The sequence below is a fragment of the Carcharhinus amblyrhynchos genome, chromosome 6 (assembly GCF_965287045.1).
Source record: "Carcharhinus amblyrhynchos chromosome 6, sCarAmb.v2.hapA, whole genome shotgun sequence".
Lineage (NCBI taxonomy): Eukaryota > Metazoa > Chordata > Chondrichthyes > Carcharhiniformes > Carcharhinidae > Carcharhinus > Carcharhinus amblyrhynchos.
The window spans coordinates 57,364,288-57,380,866 of NC_137329.1; the positions used below are offsets into that span (position 1 = coordinate 57,364,288).

Consider the following 16,579-nt stretch of genomic DNA (forward strand, 5'->3'; position numbering starts at 1 on the left):
AACGAACAGCGGACAGACCGGAAATAGTTTTTGAGGGGTGGAGGGAATGTAATGGCAGACGAACCGGAAACGGTATGTGTATGCTGGGAAACGAAGAGAGGACGGACCGGAAATGGTTTATGAGGGTTGGAAGGAATGTAATGGCAGACGGACCGGAAATGGATTGCGAACGGTAGAAGGAATGTAATGGCAGTCGGACCGGAAATCGTTTGTGAGGAGTGGAGGGAATGTAATGGCCGACGTACCGGAAATGGGTTGCGAGCTGTGGGTGGTGGGAATATAATGGCAGACGGACCGGAAATGAGTAGCGAGCGGTGGAGGGAATGTAATGGCAGATGGACCGGAAATGAGTAGCGAGCGGTGTAGGGAATGTAATGGCAGATGGACCGGAAATAAGTAGCGAGCGGTGGAGGGAATGTAATGGCAGATGGGCCAGCAATCCTGGTTCCGTTTCCTGAGGCAGGGACCGGAAGTGGTAGCTGTGGTTTTGAGCTTTTTCCGGTTGGAGGTGAGATCATCAAAACATCGAGAGCGGCTCTGGGAGCCAGAGGAGGTGAGAGGACTGGGAGAGAGGGACGGGGAGGCAGAGCCCGGAGTCCGGAGTCCGAGCAGCGTCGGGAGCGGGAGGGTGTACGGCTGGTCCGGGACTGGACGGGAGAAGGATGTGGCCCAGGTTAATGGACTGTGGCCCCTTTCCCCGCTGTGTAACACTATAAACAGGTCATTCTGATCAAAGCTCTTTCAACAGGATTATAGCAAAAAAAACTCGATTCCGATTTGTTCAGTAATAATATTTGAGGTCAGTCTAACAGGAGTGGTTTACTTTCCAGAATGGCATCTACTTCACCACTCCCTTTCCGCATTCCCTACTATCGATCAGATTGCTTATCCAGAATCCAGTACTGAACAAGCAGAAATTTCCTTCAACTAAACATGAAAAGACGAACGGCATTATCTTCAGCACTCCTGCCCTGCCCAAATTTTGTTCTCGAGCCACTGATTCCCTCCCTCGCCCCAGCAACTATTTCCGGCTGAACCAGCTCATTCACACTCTTGGGATCAGATCTGTCCACGTATCGTCCCCATCACAAAGACTGTTGCCTTCCGCTTCATCTTTGCCCTGACCTCTGTGTATCTGCTGCTGAACCCTTCTAGGCTCATTCGTTCTCATGTCTGACCATGCATTTTTCATCCTTTATGAAGTGTGAGTTCATGAAAAATTCTGCTGCTCATCATCTAACTTGCACTTAGTCTTATTCGTATAAACACAAAAGAAATAGGAGCAGGAGTGGACCTCACCAGCCCACTGACACTGCTCTGCCATGCCATATGCTTCATGTATCCTTTTATTTTCAGAGAGACCAAAAGATTAATCTTTCTCTACCTTAAATATATTCACTGATAGAGTGTCCACTGCGGAAGAGATTTCCAAAGGTTCACAACCTTGAGTGATGGAATTCCTCCTAATCTCAGTCTGAAATTATCAACTTTATCCTGAGGCTGTATCTTAATTCACCAGCTGTGAGAAATAAACATCCTTCCTATCCTCCCTGTCAAGCTCCTTCAGAATCATGTCTTTTCAAAGAGATCATCCCTCCTTCTAAATGGCAACCGTCAAATCCTTCTAAGCCTTCTACCGATTATCTTATATTTTAAAGTGATTGCCCTCTCCCTGGTAGTTCAGCTGGGGAAAACTGGTCTTTGCTGTCTGCCCTGTCTAAGCCCCTCATAATTGTGTGTACCTCAATTAGGTCACCTCTCAGCCTCCTGTGTTCTAAGGAAAACACTTCTGGTCTATGTAATCTTTCCTCATAGCTGCAGTTTTCAAGCCTGGCAGAATTCAGTTTGAGGGAGAGAAGTGTGTATCCAAAACTAGTATTTTAAACTTAAATAAGGGCATCCACGAGATTATGAAAACAGATCTAGCTAAAGTGAACCTGCAAACTTCTCTTTTAATTCATTTTATGGGACATGGGTGTCACTGGCTGGCCAGCATTTATTGAAAGAAACCCCACAACACCAGCTTAAAGTCCAACAAGTTTATTTGTAGCAAATGTCCCAAGCTTTCAGAACAGACTGTCCCTTCGTCAGGTGGTCAAATTCCGCACACGAGGATGGCATCAACTGGGATCTTAGGTTCATGTCACACTATTTGTAACCCCCATAACTTGCCTGGACTTGCAAAATCTCACTAACTGTCCTATCTGGAGACAATACACATCTCTTTAACTTGTGCTTAATGCTCTTTCCACTTACATTGCCTGTACCTTCAAGACTTGATTAGCTGAAGACTCACATTTCAATCGTTATTCTGTAGATTGAGTTTGTGCCTTTACATGCTCTGTTTGTGAAAAGATCTCCCACTCGCCTGACAAAGGAGCGGCAAGCGCTCCGAAAGCTAGTGGCGTTTGCTACCAAATCAACCTGTTGGATTTTAACCTGGTGTTGTAAAATTTCTTACTGTGTTCTGGAGGCACACATAAGATCATAAGAAATAGGAGCAGGAGAAGGCCATCTCGCCCCTCGAGCCTGCCCCGCCATTCAATAAGGTCATGGCTGATCTGTTGTGTCTCAGTTCCACATTCCCGCCCTCTCCCCATAACCCTTAATCCCCTTGCCTATCAAAAACCTATCAACCCGCATCTTAAAAATATTTAGCGAGGCAGCCTCCACCACTTCAACGGGCAGAGAATTCCAAAGATTCACCACCCTTTGAGTGAAGAAGTTCCTCCTCAACTCTGTTCTAAACCACCCCCCCCTTTATCTTGAGGCTGTGCCCCCTAGTCCTACTGTCCTTTCTGAGCGGGAAGAGTCTCTCCACCTCTATCCTATCCATCCCGTTCATCATCTTAAATGTCTCAATGAGATCTCCCCTCATTCTTCTAAACTCTAACGAGTACAAGCCTAGTTTATTCAGCCTCTCCTCGTAGTTCAACCCCCTCAACTCCGGCATCAGCCTAGTAAACCTCCTCTGCACTCCCTCCAACGCCAAAATATCCTTGCGTAAGTGCGGCGACCAAAACTGCACACAGTACTCCAGCTGCGGCCTCACCAGTGCCCTATACAGCTGCAGCAAGACCTCCCTACTTTTATATTCAATCCCCCTCGCTATGAAGGCCAGCATCCCATTTGCCTTCCTGACCACCTGCTGCACCTGTAGGCTGAGTTTTTGCAACTCATGCACAAGGACCCCGAGGTCCCTCTGCACCGTCGCATGCTGCAGTTTTTTGCCATGTAAGTAATAGTCCTTCCTACCATTATTCCTACCAAAGTGGACCACCTCACATTTGCCAACATTAAATTCCATTTGCCATTTCCTGGCCCATTCGCCCTGCCTATCTAGATCCTTCTGCAGACTCTCCACACCCTCCGCACAATTTGCCGTTCCACCAATCTTGGTGTCATCAGCAAATTTCGACACCATACACTCGGTTCCTTCGTCCAGATCATCTATATAAATGGTAAATAGCTGAGGCCCCAGCACCGACCCCTGGGGCACTCCACTAGTCACCAGCCGCCAATCTGAATAGCACCCATTGACCCCCACTCTCTGCCTCCTATTTGACAGCCAATCCTCTATCCATGCTAACACCCTACCCCCAACTCCATGCTCCCTGACCTTCTGTAATAACCTCTTGTGAGGCACGTTATCAAACACCTTCTGAAAATCCAGAAAGACCACATCCACCGGCTCCCCTCTATCCACCGCCCTAGACACATCCTCATAGAACTCCAATAAATTTGTCAGACATGACTTCCCCTTAACGAAACCATGCTGCGTCTGCTCTATCAAACAATTCTCAAGATGCCTCGCTATTTTCTCCTTGATTACAGATTCTAACATTTTACCTACAACAGACGTTAAACTAACCGGCCTATAATTCCCTGCCTTTTGCCTGCCACCCTTCTTAAACAACGGCGTAACATTAGCCGTTTTCCAATCTTCCGGCACTTCCCTGGAATCCAGCGACGTTTGGAAAATAACCACCAGACCAGCTAAGCACAGCAAATTTCCTTCCCTAAAGGATATTAGTGACCTAAATGGGTTTTTCCAACTATTGATGATGGTTTCATGGTCATCAGTAGGTTCTTAGTTTTTTTATTGAATTTAAACTGCACTATCTGCTGTGCAGGATTTGATTCCAGATCTCCAGAACATTCCTGGAACAATGGTCTAGTGATAATACCACTAGACAATTGTTCAATTTATTGAACTCTCTAAGGTCACTGCTTAAAGTCAATTAAATAAGTTCATATATTTTTTAATGGCATTCAGTTTTAGGGCTGTTTTATTAATTGTTTTGATCTTCCTTTAGAGAACTGAAGTTCGATATTAGTACAAAATAACTATTTCTTAATTCAACTCAACAATCTTTTGAAGGATTTGGATGATTTCTAACTGTAAACATCTCGCTTAATATTTATTGTTGACATGAAGCTTCATGTAATCTTACAAATATATCTTTTCCTTTTTCTCCTTGCACTTACCTAACTTCCTCTTCAATACAGCTAAGCTCTTTGTATCAACCATTCTCTGTGGTAGCAGGTTCCACATTCTAAATCCTCTCTTGTTAAAGAGTTATATTTGAATTTCCTACTGGATTTATCTTTTATTTATGCTCCAAGTTTTGATCTTGTCCCAGATGGACCATCTCTCCAGATCTACTTTATCAAACTGTTGCACAATCTTAAACACCCCATCAAGCTATTCTTTAGCCTTTTCTTGCCTAAAAAAATAACACCCCAGCTTGTTCAATCTTTCCAGATAGGTATAAACTGCACTTTAAATTGTGTTTGACAAAGTTATTAGACTTCTTTGAGGAAGTGACAAGTAACGTGGATAAAGTGCAATCTGTAGATGTGGTGTTCTTGGGTTTCCAAAAGGCATTTGATACCACATTAAAGGTTGTTACACAATATGAGCTCATGGTGTAGGGGATAACATGTTAGCATGGATAGAGGATTGGTTAGCAGAGAGTAGGGATAAAGGGGCCTTTTTTTGTTTTGGCAAGCTGTAACTTGTGGAGTGCCATAGAGATCGGTGCTGAGTTTAAACTATTTACAATCGATATCAATGATTTGAATGAAGGGACTGAATGTATGGTAGGTAAATTTTCCAATGACGCCTAGAGAGGTAGGAAAGTCATTGAGATGTACAGTGTGGGAACAGCCATTCGGCCCAACTCATCCAGATCATGAATGTACCCCAATCTATCACGCAAATCAGCCTCCTATCCATTGACTCTGTCTACACTTCCCACTGCATCAGCAAAGCAGCTAGCATAATTAAGGACCCAGCGCATCCCAGACGTTCTCTCTTCCACCTTCTTCCGTCGGGAAAAAGATACAGAAGTCTGAGCTCACGTACCAACCGACTCGAGCACAGCTTCTTTCCTGTTGCTGTCAGACTTTTGAATGGATCTACCTCGCATTAAATTGATTTTTCTCTACACCTGTGACTATAACACTACATTCTGCACTCTCGTTTCCTTCCCTATGAATGACATGCTTTGTGTGTGGAGTGCGCAAGAAACAATACTTTTCACTGTATGCGAATACATGTGACAATAATAAATCAAATCAAACCACGCTGATCAGGTTTCTTAAATTGAACTAGTCCCATTTGCTTGCGTTTGGTCCATATCCTTATAAACCTTTCCTATCCATGTATCTGTCCAAGTGTCTTTTAAATGTTGTAATTTTACCCACCTCTACTGTCAGGTTCATTTTTCAGAGACCCTTACGTACTTGATGCAAGAGCAAGACACTGACCTGTGTAAGAAAACCCAGTTCTTTATTTTCAAGCAAGTACAAGCTTTTTTTTGGAGGATCACTTTACTAACTCAGAACAATGTTCTGAGCTTAGCCAAGCGATATTCCCTCGAACAGGGGATTCTCCCCCTTTGTACTCTTTTTACAGCAATTAGTCACGTACACGCAGTATAACTTCGCCCAGATCACGTGCTTAGCAACAGCAAAATTAAGTACAAACACAGTATGTGAGTAAAAATATGTCGAAAACCCACCCCCCACCCTGGTTGCCATCGAAACTGCACGTCCACCATTGCTTCAATGTGAGATAGCAACCGTTCTCGTATATCTTGGGACATTACTTTGCCCATAAAGTGAATGTTATCTCCTTCAAACAAGTTCAGTCTAGATTGATTTAACAAAGCAAAAGTTTTGTTATATTTCGTTATTTACAAGGCCAGGGTGACAATTCAAAATAAGGGAGTATGCACTGGTATCAGCACAGGTTGTTTCAAACAAGATGCAGTTAATCACAGCTTTTAAGCTAATGGAGACTTTTCACTTTATCTTAAAGCAACTGGCTACATTTGCAATTTTGTAGGATCTCAGCTTGCAAAACCTTTTTACAAATGGCCAAGATCATTGGAGATTCATGGGACGTTAACCCCTTAACATCTCACTACCACCATCTTTGGCAGTTAATTCCATATGCACACTCTTGTGTGAAAAAGTTGTCCTTCAGGTCCCTTTTAAAACTTTCTCTCACCTTAAACCTATGCCCTCTAGTTTTGAACTCACCTACCCTGGGGAAAAGACCTTGGCTTTCACCTCGTCAAGGGAAGATAAAGAATTTCAAAGGGGTATAGATAGGCTATGCATGTGGGCAAAGAATCTGTGGATGGAATATAACATGGGTAAATATGAACTTGCCCATTTTAGCATGAAGAATAAAAAAGCAGTGTGCAATTTAAAAAGAGATTGTAGAACTTGGTACAGAGGGATCTGGTTATCCTGATACATATATCACATAGTATGCAGGTACAGCAAGTGATTGGGAAGGCAAATTGAATTTTGATGATTTTAATGCAAGTTAGAAGTTAGAGCTAAATTAGTTTAAAAGCATTCAGTGAACCCTGAAAGGCTGTGTTGTCATGAGGTTGGTTGGAGTTTAAGAATGTTTGTTAGGTTTCAGTTTATCTATGTGTTTGCTAGGAGAGGGTGTTACTGTTTGGATCTTGTGTGAGAGACATCCTGAAAGCTATTAACAGGCTCCATGCAATTTGGGCTTAAGTCCAGGGGAGCTGAGAAGGTGGCAGCAGGTCACTGGTTGCCTGTCAGGCATTAGGACTTACAGAAACTGTGGGGCTTAGCTTATGAAAAAAAGTTTCAATAGTACATGTACCCATTGGAGTTTAAAAGAACGGGAGGTGATCTTATTGAAACGTATAAAATTCTGAAGAGACTTGTCAGGATAGATACCAGGAAGATATTTCCATTTGTGGGAGAATCTAAAGCTAGCTGACACAGGTTTTAAATTAAAAGTCTGTCTCAAGATGTAGATGAGAAGAATGTTTTCCCTCTGAGGGTAATTAGCCCATGGAATCCTCTTCCTTGGAATGCAATGGAGGCTGAATTTATTTGAAGCAGAATTAGATAGATATGTTACAGACAACGGAGCAGAGGGATATGCCGGACAGAGGGCAAAGTGGAGTTGAGACTGCAGTCAGATCAGCCATGATCTTATTGAATGGTGGAACCAGGTCCCAACGGCTTCATGTCCAATGTTCCTCTTCCTAAGTGAAGTTCTGGTATTATTCCAGTAAATCCTTTATAGTATTCCCAATGGCTCTATATCCTTCTCAATCTAGATCAATTAAACTATACTTGCCAAGTATGTATTCTATTCTGATTGCTACATGCATTAGATTAGAGGGAGGCCTGTTCCAACCATTTGTCTATGGTGGGATTGTTGATTTTATAGAGAATAAATGATTTGCAAGGTCCCAGCTTCATGGTTGTTCCACAACATTGTCATGGTAGGGTACACTATCATGCCTAAAAATAATAAATAAATAGAGTAATGTTCAACAATATTTTTCATCTCTTCCCATTAGAAATTTGGGGATTTTTTTGCTTTCCCCTAGTACCAATCTGAATGTTCACATCACAGAATATTTAATCACAATTAGATACACTAAACTCTTCTTCCCTCTGAAATCTTCTGTCCCAGGTACACAACCTCTCTTTGGACTATCTATGCTTTGTTGCTCTATCTAGCCTTGTGTCTTTTCAGGTGCAAGTGAGTAAGTCCTGTGTGTGCTGTTCTTCTGTGTTGGAGGCTAACAGGATATCGTCCATGTATTGGATAATGTTGGAGGTCAATGTAGATAGTTCTTGCAAATGGCTTTTTAAGGCTATGTGAAATACCATAGGGCTACTGTGAAACTCCTGTGGTAGCTGGGTCTAGGTATGCTGTTGCTGCTGGACCGTAAAGGCAAACCGTTGTTGAACCTCGGGTGCCAGTGGCACCGACCCAAATCCGTTAGCCATGTTGATGACAGAAATACTCGTGTTCCGGGTTAAAGTGTAAAAGAAGGCAGACGGGTCCATGACTAGAGGAGCCTTTTGATCAATACACTAGCTTTTCTGTAGTCAATGGTCAAATGCCAAGTTCCATTTTGATTTCTTTACTGGCCACACAGGGCTGTTAGATGTGCCATGTGGGTTGATTAACACGCTTTGTTTCTCCAGTTGTTGAATAACTGGGTAGGATGCTGGCGATAGGTGTTGGGCTGATCGGGTACTGTCTGGTACAGGGTGGTTCTTTTCTCGTAAATGAGGCTAGCTCCATCTGGAGTAGATTGCAATCATTCTTATCTCAGGAACATAATTTTCCTTTCTTAAAGGTTTGATAGTCACTTTACCCTCTTTAAAATCTAAAGAGAAGTTTAGCTGAATGAGGACATCTATTCCAAGTACAGACTGTTTTAACAGTCCCACTCGAATTTGAGTGGTCACTTCATGAGGACTGATGTGAACTCTAGTGTGTTTAGTCTGCTGGAGTTTTACTTTACCTCAGTTTGTCCCTTGCGTTGTTAACAATCGACCGTCCATGGAGAAATGTCTTTTGTATTTCAGTAGTAGACAGGTTAATTCTGCTCCGCTGTCCAGGAGACAGTGTATGTCTTGATCGCCCACCCTCATCGTTACATATATCCCATTTCCCCACTGCTCCACTAGTATCAGAAGGGTGAGGGCAGGCTCTTCTAGTTTTTTGCTGTGGCTAGTAACACATCTTGTTGCTCTGTGCTTAAAGCTCTCCAAACGTTCTTCATCTTCAGACTAATGCTGAAATGGACGTTGTCCCTGATGTCCTTTAGCCTGCTGCTTGGCGTGGCATGTTTTTGCCCAGTGACTGCCTTTTCCACAGTAGCGGCATTTTCCTGTAACTTCCATTTGTGTGGCCTGTCTGAATCCTTGGGTTTCCCTCCAGCTTGCAGGGTGTGGACTTTAGCTCTCATGTCCTGATCTATTTGGTAGAATGCCAGCCATCAACGTTCTGAACGTTGCTCCGAATTTGTCCCATTGTAGTAAGTGTAACTTTACCACCTTCGCCAATTCTGGCTTTAGGCTGATAACAAATGCAGCTTTCATGGGTCTGAAAGTACTGGCATTCATTTGTTTGGGTCAGTTGTTGTCTATTTCTGCATGTTCCATCCACACAGCCCTAAACCGTTTGTCATATTCCCAGACCCCTTCAGTACCTCTCTGTTGACAGGCCGCTATTTTTCCCTAGTCTGTTTTGGAAGAGCCAAATATCTGTAGCCACTGTTTGATGGCGTCCCATCCTGATCTAGCTGTTGTTTGCCTGCACCCAGAGCAGTTTCCACCTCCTGTTGTAGTTGCTTTGCCGCTTGTCTGGCCACCATTACAGTTATAATCTGAACTCGATCGCATGGGTGGAGTTGGTAGATAGCTTTGGGACAGTTTAATTGACCCCAGGTCTTCAAGCCCCCTTTCTTATGGTAGGGCCATTCTTTACAATGGCTGTACCCTATCAATTGTATCATTGTCTCCGGGTCTGCTGCCTCATGAGGTAGGTGGTAGGCAAATTGGCTTTCACTAATGGTTTTGCCATTTGCTGTATTGTCTCAGACTTGAACTCGTCCCCTTTTTTTGTTTAACAGTGTGCATCTTGTCAGAAGACCCTTCCTTCTGCAATGTTGCTGTCCTCGCTAAAGTTGCTAGATGACCTTGAGTCTGCTTCAGAGGCAGCCCCGCACCCTTGCGCATCTCACAGTTCCTTTCCTATCTGTTACATGCTAGGGTGATCTGTGTGGATGAGCAGAGGGATATAGGTGTATGTGTACATAGATCCCTGAAAGTTGGGAATCAAGTAGATAAGGTTGTTAAGAAGGCATACGGCATCTTGGCGTTTATTGGTAGGGGGATTGAATTTAGGAGTCGCAGCGTTATGTTGCAACTGTATACAACTCTGGTGCGGCCGCACTTGGAGTACTGTGTGCAGTTCTGGTCCCCACATTACAAGAAGGATGTGGAGGCTTTGGAGAGGGTGCAGAGGAGGTTTACCAGGATGTTGCCTGGTATGGAGGGGAGGTCCTATGAGGAGAGGCTGAGGGATTTGGGGTTGTTTTCGCTGGAAAGAAGGCGGCTAAGAGGGGATCTTATTGAAACATATAAGATGATTAGAGGTTTAGATAGGGTGGATAGTGATAGCCTTTTTCCTCTGATGGAGAAATCTAGCACGAGGGGGCATGGCTTTAAATTAAGGGGGGGTAGTTATAGGACGGATGTCAGGGGTAGGTTCTTTACCCAGAGGGTGGTGAGGGATTGGAATGCCCTGCCTGCTGCGCCTAGTTTGGGGGCGTTTAAGAGATCCGTGGATAGGTTTATGGACGAAAAGGGATTGGTTTAGGTTAGTGGGTCATTGTTTTGTAACTGGTCGGCGCAACATCATGGGCCGAAGGGCCTGTTCTGCGCTGTAATGTTCTATGTTGTTCTATGTTCTAATCTGGCCTGCACCCGATACATACTCCTTTAGACGGGGTTGATTCTTTACAAGATGGATTCTTTAAATCTCGGTTCTCAGTTTTAAGGGTTTTGTTTTCAGACTTAAATCCCATAAGTTGTGCTTGTAACTTTTCTAACTTCTGCTTTTTATTTTCCACTGTATACTGCTTTTAGTTAGTTCTTTGCATTGGTCAGATCCCAGTCATGTTAAGAATTCTTCATAATTTCATTCCTTTGTTGAATCTGGGCCATGACAGCCAGGGACCATCTTATGTGTTCCATATCCTTCATGCGGGCAGTCTTCCCCCAGATCCTCTTTATCTTATCCAATGATCACTGTCCTTTGGAGGTGTCATACTTCTGTTCAATCTCAGTACAGGTTTTGGGCAAGTCAAATTGCTGTTCTATATACTCTCTGCTGCTGCAGAATTTCATCTTCTGACACATTAGGTGGGGCCTGCCCTCCTTTTACAGTGGAGATTTGGCCTGACTTTTCGCTTCTGTCATTGTGCTGGCCGTTTAGGAGTTATTGGTCTTGAGCCGTAGACTTTCTAGCCAGGTTAGAGTCACTTATCACAGATGCCGCCGAAACAAGATATTGCTAAGTGAGGCCGCAATTCACTGGTATCAGTATGCCAGTTCACTAGGGACAGTGTAAAGAGAAGGACAACTTGGACAATCGACTGAGGACTTTTAGACAGGAGGAATCCTTACGTCTGAGTCGCAACTTGGGCTTGATGTCCTGGATTCAGTACAAAAAGCCTTTCACTATCCTGTTTGTGACACCAATAACTGTTTTCAGAATAGACGTAGGCAAAACTGGTCTGAAGTGAAACTTTATTGAGCATCATTTAAAATTAACTACAGAAATGAAAAAAGATTTACTGGAGAGAGGAGACCAAAAACTGGTCCCCATACAGACTTGTTCTTGAACTTGTACAGTATTCAACTGAATGCATTTAATTGTTACCACAATATGAGTGCTTATCTGTTATGAAATTACCAGGTACAAGCAGTGTTTGTAACTTTCAAAAACAATTTGCAGCAGTGACCATGAAAGCTGCTCTTTATTGAAAAGCTTTGCTTGCATTGTATTTTCAAAGAATGCAGCCAACTCCTAAGCTCATCCCAGAATTGAGTTCAAAATGTGGTCAAGTCAGCTTTAAAGCTGAGCATAGTTAGTTACATCGGCATAAATACCTTAAAATGAAGTTGTTTAACTAAAGCAAACCATACAAAGGGCCCCACACAAGGCGTACCAACATAGGTGCAAAAGTAGGCCATTCAGCCCGTCCAGCCTGCTCTGTCATTCAGTGAGGTCATAGTTAATCAATTCCATTTCCTTCCTGCCACCTGTATTCTTTGGCTCTTTTATCAATCAAGAATCTATTTAAGTCAGCCTTAAAAATAATTTTAAGTGACCCTTCCAGTGCTGCTCTCTGAGGAGGAAAGTTCTAAAGACTCTCAACCCTCAGATAAAAAAAATCCTCACCACCCTCTTAAATTGGCAACCCCATATTTTTAAATAGATATCTCCCAGTTCCCAGTCTCCTGGAACATATGCACTGTTGAGCCATGCACATGAACAATGGAACATCATGTTGGCATCCACTCTGTCAAGTCCCTTCAGGATTTTATATGTTTTAGTAAGATCATGTCTCATTCTTCTAAACTCCATTGGGTCCAGACCCAGCTGGTCTGACCTTTCTTCCTAGGATAACCTCATCATCCCAGAAATCAGCTAAGTGAACGAGACCCTGTCACATTGAAAATGCAGTCCAATTGATATGCAGCCTATTGCCGTACACTGGCGTAAAATGTAACCTGGATCCAATGCATTATCTTTAAATGATTACTATGTGTACAAAGATCACACTACAGAATCAAAAGTTATCTGTTTTACAAGAGAGTGTTGCCCACATTCCCAGAATGGCAGCTGTAGAAATGTTGAGCCGAGGCTCCTTTTGGAGATGACTGTTTCAGAGCCCCATAGACAGCAATGATCCAGGTCTGGATCTCAGTCAGAGTGCTACAAATGACCACAGTAGTTGGTGTTCAGATTTGATCAGGGTCCCCACTGTTAATCATCATCCAGTGGCTCCTGCTAGATAGAGTGGGTATTTGGACAATAAACATCACCGCCCTGGCCATAGTCGAATAACCTGGAGCTCATATTGAGCCGTGTATGTGAATAATGGCCATGTGCATTTCGTTGTGATGCTGCCTTTGTCAGGGAGATATCACTTTCTGGTATCCAGTGTGACAATATTGTGCCTTTAAGAAATGTATTTGTGACATGTTCCTTGTGTAGGATTTGTTTCAGCAGTTGGTTCTGTTAACCGGTGCTGCTTTGTAACCGGTAACCACTGTTGTTACAGCAGCAGCAGCATGATCTTAATTGCTAAAATGTTTGTTTTAATCTGGGCTGATGCAGTTTGTTGTTTTAGTGTTTTTTCCCGGAGGGTTTTTCCAGAGTAGGGCTTGATTAGGTTGATTGACAGGAAAGGTCACGTGACTGTGTGGGGACTAGGTTTACACAGAGAAACAAGTTCAGTTGTTGCTTGGGATCTTTAGAGAGAGAGGAAGCTTTGTGTCTTTATTGGTTTGAAGACTGGGATCTGCCAGAAAATGAGAAAGTTTCTCTGAAGTTCTGCGTCTGGGGATGAATCTTTCTCTGGAAGCTGCTGTGTGAGAATCAGAAGACGAGTGTCTTTCAGATATGTCTGGAGGGGGTAAAAGGGTGGAAAATGTAACACCTATGTGAGCATATTTATTCCTATGCTAGCTGATTCCGAAGGTAGATTATATCTGCGGAGATGGTGCTTAAATTGGAACTATAGAGATAGTTAGCTTTAAGAATTATACCTTGCCATGTTTAAGTATTTCAGGTGGTGAAAGGTTGTGCTAATTCTTCTATTTTAACTGTTGTTGAATAAAGTTTGTTTTAATAAAAGCTTCCTAGCGGGTCAGTTGAATCATATCTGGAGCAAAATACCTAATGTCAAAATCAAATAAAGGTCTAAGCTAACTGCACGATGTACTTTGGAATTTCTGATTCAATCTCTAACAAGTGTAATATACAAAGGCGTTTATTTTGAGTTTGATGTCAGGACTATGAATATGACAATCTGTATTTCCAATGTTTGCCAATATTATTCTTCACTGCGTCTGTTTCTTGGCAGGCATGTACTATTCTGATACATGTACTATTCTGATTGTATTCCAGTATGAAATCAATGGGACATGCAACATCCCAGTTAAAGGAATATTGTACTATAGCTTTCATTTCAGCAAAAACTTCACCACAATAAACATTTTTGTTTTAGAACTGCACAAATCTGCAGTGAAAAGTCTACTCCACAGCCCAAAAATCAACATATCATTCACAGTCCCAACTAGCTTTCTCTATTCATAGAATAACAATAACATTACTACTTCTCTTAGGCAGGGCCCGATCTGGCTGCTTCATGTGTCTCCTGAAGATTACCCAGCTTGTTGGCAGATGATTATGTGGACACAGCCAATTTTCCACTTGCCTTATTCAAATGCTTATTATGTACAATTCTGCAAAGTAAGTGTTAACAGACTGCAGGAATGGAGTTACCACAGCTGAACATGTTCCTTCATTCACTCACTTTTTCTAGCAGAGGGTTACATGTCCAGTGATCAAAAGTGGGAATTCGCAATCCATTGCCAACTGCCCTTTAACCTCCAGGCAAGAGAATTCCAGTTTCCATTTTAACTCTAGTTATTTGTAAACTGTATGGCCTAAGTTACTCATTACACAATAAAACCACAGCCTTTTTCCGGATTTGGTCAGTAAAGAGGACTGAAGACAGGGCTTTAAACTAATTAGGGGGGGGAGGGTGCGAGGGTAGGTGATGGTACGAGGTCTTAAAGTTAAGGAGAGTGTACATGTAAGGGAAGAGGCCGAGGATGTCCCAATAATAGAGGGAGTAGGGGGCATGAGTGTAGTTGGTGGTGTTGCGGCAAATAGGGTCCAGGTGAAGGCTGGGATGAAAGCACTTTATCTGAATGCACGAAGCATTCGGAATAAAGTGGATGAGCTGGTGGCGCAGATCGACACAAATGGATACGATCTGGTGGCCATTACAGAGACGTGGCTGCAAGGTGACAGGGACTGGGAGATGAATGTACAGGGCTATCAAGTGTTTAGGAAGGATAGGCAGGAGGGAAAAGGGGGGGTGCGTAGCTCTGCTGATTAAGGATAGCATCACGGTGGTAGCAAGGGATGATATTGGAGCCAAGGAGCAGAGGGTGGAATCGTTGTGGGTGGAGATTAGGAACAGCAAAGGGAGGAAGACACTGGTGGGTGTCGTCTATAGGCCTCCGAATAATGATCTGGAGGTGGGGCGGGCTGTTAACGCGCAAATAAGTGCGGCGTGCAGGAATGGGGCGGCCGTAGTTATGGGGGATTTCAATCTGCATATTGATTGGTCGACCCATGTTGGACGTGGGGGGCTCGAGGAAGAGTTCTTGGAATGCTGCCGGGATAGTTTCCTCGAACAGTGTGTGTTGGAGCCGACGAGGGAGCGAGCTATCTTGGATCTGGTGCTATGTAATGAGGCGGGTAAAATTAGGGATCTTGTGGTGAAGGATCCTCTTGGGGAGAGTGATCATTGTATGGTGGAGTTTCTGGTGCAGATGGAGGAGGAGAAAGTGGGTTCCCGGACACGCGTCCTTTGTTTGAATAGAGGGGAGTACGGTAGGATGAGAGAAGAATTGGTGAATGTGGACTGGGGGAGCGCGTTGGAGGGAGGGTCTGTTGAGGAGCAGTGGAGGATCTTTAAGGAGATCTTTCTTGGTGCTCAGCAGAAATTTATTCCGATGGTCAAAAAGGATAGTAGGAGGAGAGGTAATAAGCCGTGGATAACGAAGGAGGTGAAGGAAAGTGTTAAACTAAAAGCGGAGGAATTTAGAGTAGCTAAGAGTAGTGGGCGAGAAGAGGATTGGGAGAGGTTTAAATGTCAACAAAGATTGACAAAGAAGTTGATAAAGAAGGGTAGGAGAAACTATGAAGCTGGGCTAGCGCTTAATATAAAAAAGGATAGCAAGAGTTTTTATAAATATATAAAAAGGAAGAGGCTGGCTAGGGTGAATGTTGGTCCTTTAGAGGATGAGAAAGGGGACCTAGTGGTAGGGGATGGGGATATGGCTAAGGTATTGAATAACTTTTTTGTTTCTGTCTTCACGGAGGAGGACGTGAATAATTTGCCGGGTGTTAGCGATGGAAAGGTGGTAGGACTGGAGGGTCTTAATGACATTACTGTTACTAGAGAGGCGGTGCTCGACAGACTGGAGGGGCTGATTGTGGACAAGTCCCCAGGACCGGATGGAATGCATCCGAGGGTTCTGAAAGAAATGGCGGAGGTGATAGTGGATGCCTTGGTGGTTATTTTCCAAACATCACTGGATTCCGGGGAAGTGCCGGATGATTGGAAAACGGCTAATGTTACGCCATTGTTTAAGAAGGGTGCCAGGCAAAAGGCGGGGAATTATAGGCCGGTTAGTTTAACGTCTGTGGTAGGTAAAATGTTAGAATCTGTCATTAAGGAGGAAATTGCGAGGCATCTTGAAGGGAATTGCTTGATAGAGCAGACGCAGCACGGTTTCATTAAAGGGAAGTCGTGTCTGACAAATTTACTGGATTTCTATGAGGATGTGTCTAGGGCGGTGGATAGAGGAGAGCCGGTGGATGTGGTCTTTCTAGATTTTCAGAAGGCGTTTGACAAAGTGCCTCACAAGAGGTTATTGCAGAAGGTCGAGGGACATGCAG

At 43.5% G+C, this 16,579-nt stretch overlaps 1 protein-coding gene across 1 annotated transcript in view; it reads left to right on the forward strand.

Annotated features, from left to right (window-relative positions):
- The first annotated feature begins 460 nt into the window (after positions 1 to 460).
- Positions 461 to 16,579, forward strand: part of arhgap1 (Rho GTPase activating protein 1) — a 53,116-nt gene continuing 36,997 nt past the window's right edge. Inside the window, exon 1 of the mRNA XM_080190503.1 lies at positions 461 to 553. The gene's annotated coding sequence lies outside the window, so the exon portion shown is untranslated. The remainder of the gene's footprint in view (positions 554 to 16,579) is intronic.